Raw genomic sequence first — 2500 nt, 5'->3', positions numbered from 1 at the left:
CCGCCTCTGCTTTTCCTAGGGCAAAGCTGCTGCACGCCTCGTGATACTCCGCGGGCGACATGGTGGCGGTGATCCTGCCTCCGTCGCTGCGGTGCGTTGGGGCACGCATCGCCTCTTGGGCGCCCTGTTTTTTTTCAACCAATAGATGTATGTCTCTGCGGGCCGCACCAGGCTGGTGCTCCCCACAGCTTCACGCCACCCTGCTCCGCCCGCACGCCGGCGTGCAGGTGGCTGCTGCTAAAGGTGGGGAGTGTATGTGCGGTCCGGGTGGCTTTCCTCTGGCGAGGGAGAGACCTTAAGCAAACTCAGAGACAAATCTTGACGGTCGATCACTCGTAAAAATAAAACGTGACAAACTTTGTGTTGGTTCAAGTACGAAAGGATCTCTGTCGGCTTGGGGGTACGCCCGTTTCCGTTTCAACTTGTCTCGCGAGGGTGGTTTCGGGGCCAGCAGGAGAGCTCGTCGGGGTAGCAGGCCCTGCAGCCGTGGTCACCGCCAAACCCCCACAACTCGAGCAAGTGAAAAAAAAAGTAACAGGAGCGAAAGCATCTCTGTCGGCTTGGGGGTACGCCCGTTTCCGTTTCAACTTGTCTCGCGAGGGTGGTTTCGGGGCCAGCAGGAGAGCTCGTCGGGGTAGCAGGCCCTGCAGCCGTGGTCACCGCCAAACCCCCACAACTCGAGCAAGTGAAAAAAAAAAGTAACAAATAAGAAAGGATCGTCGGCTTGGGGGTACGCCCGTTTCCGTTTCAACTTGTCTCGCGAGGGTGGTTTCGGGGCCAGCAGGAGAGCTCGTCGGGGTAGCAGGCCCTGCAGCCGTGGTCACCGCCAAACCCCCACAACTCGAGCAAGTGAAAAAAAAAGTAACAAATAAGAAAGGATCGTCGGCTTGGGGGTACGCCCGTTTCCGTTTCAACTTGTCTCGCGAGGGTGGTTTCGGGGCCAGCAGGAGAGCTCGTCGGGGTAGCAGGCCCTGCAGCCGTGGTCACCGCCAAACCCCCACAACTCGAGCAAGTGAAAAAAAAAAGTAACAAATAAGAAAGGATCTCTGTCGGCTTGGGGGTACGCCCGTTTCCGTTTCAACTTGTCTCGCGAGGGTGGTTTCGGGGCCAGCAGGAGAGCTCGTCGGGGTAGCAGGCCCTGCAGCCGTGGTCACCGCCAAATCCCCACAACTCGAGCAAGTGAAAAAAAAAGTAACAAATAAGAAAGGATCGTCGGCTTGGGGGTACGCCCGTTTCCGTTTCAACTTGTCTCGCGAGGGTGGTTTCGGGGCCAGCAGGAGAGCTCGTCGGGGTAGCAGGCCCTGCAGCCGTGGTCACCGCCAAACCCCCCACAACTGTTGGGCGCCTACCTGCGCGGGGCAGGAGGACACTTTCCGATTTCAAATCTCCGTTTGCCGAGTCCACCCCGAACGCACGCGGGCGGGCGGGTTCGCATCACCCTTCGTCACAAGGGGCGAAGCCCGTTCCACCGTCTCGTCAGTAGTGCCGACCGGTCTGTGATCGACGAGGGGAGCCACACCAGGTCCGGCCCTGCTGCTTGGCGGCACCGCGTCGTCGGGAGCTCGCGACAGACGGAGGGTTTCGGTGTACTCTCCAGCCACGGGAAACGAAGCCGGTGATGCAGGCGCCGGTCTTTCGCTCCCAAATCGGCTGGGTTTACATCGTTGCTATCTAGTCACGCTCCCTTCAAACCCGACGGGGTACCTATTCCCCTCACCCGTCTGTGCGTATACAGCCTCTTTGCACTTGCGGGATGGGGGTGGTGGTTTAAAGACTCTCGAGTTGCCGCCCGTCGGTCTCCGAGCTCCGTGCAGTAGTGATCCCCAGCGAACTGCCAGCAGGGCGAACGAGCGATCCCGCTCTCGGTCGGGGCGCCTGGCGTCGATCGGTGGTCGGTGGCTTGCGGGCAAGCTGCGCTGTGAGTGTGGGAACGAGTATGACGAGCCGTTGCCGCGACTCCCAGTCCACCTCGGCGGTGGCTGGGCCGGGCGGGCGTCTGCTCGGGCGAGTGCCGCCCCCGCCTCCTCGCAGGAAGTCCGCTCGCCGACACGCCGCCACGTGCACGCGTCAGTGACGCTGCCGAACCGATGGCCGGTGCCCGTTCCCGCCTCTGCTTTTCCTAGGGCAAAGCTGCTGCACGCCTCGTGATACTAGGCGGGCGACATGGTGGCGGTGATCCTGCCTCCGTCGCTGCGGTGCGTTGGGGCACGCATCGCCTCTTGGGCGCCCTGTCCTCCTCCCCCCAATAGACGTATGTTTCTGCGGGCCGCACCAGGATGGTGCTCCCCATCGCTTCACGCCACCCTGCTCCGCCCGCACGCCGGCGTGCAGGTGGCTGTAGCTCAAGGTGGGGAGCGTATGTGCGGTCCGGGTCGCTTTCCTCTGGCGAGGGAGAGACCTAAAACAAACTCAGACAACTCTTGACGGTGGATCACTCGGCTCGTGCGTCGATGACGAACGCAGCTAGCTGCGAGAATTAATGTGAATTGCAGGACACATT

General features: G+C 61.3%; 1 non-coding gene across 1 annotated transcript in view; it reads left to right on the top strand.

The window, feature by feature from the left end:
* Positions 1 to 2415: 2415 nt before the first annotated feature.
* Positions 2416 to 2500, top strand: part of LOC140473678 (5.8S ribosomal RNA) — a 154-nt gene continuing 69 nt past the window's right edge. Inside the window, exon 1 of the ribosomal RNA XR_011958529.1 lies at positions 2416 to 2500. This exon is cut by the window's right edge and continues 69 nt beyond it. This is a non-coding gene — a ribosomal RNA (5.8S ribosomal RNA).

This window comes from Chiloscyllium punctatum, unplaced genomic scaffold (assembly GCF_047496795.1).
Source record: "Chiloscyllium punctatum isolate Juve2018m unplaced genomic scaffold, sChiPun1.3 scaffold_676, whole genome shotgun sequence".
Classification (NCBI taxonomy): Eukaryota; Metazoa; Chordata; class Chondrichthyes; order Orectolobiformes; family Hemiscylliidae; genus Chiloscyllium; species Chiloscyllium punctatum.
Note: the sequence above shows the minus strand (reverse complement) of the source record. Positions and strands in the feature narration are given on the sequence as shown.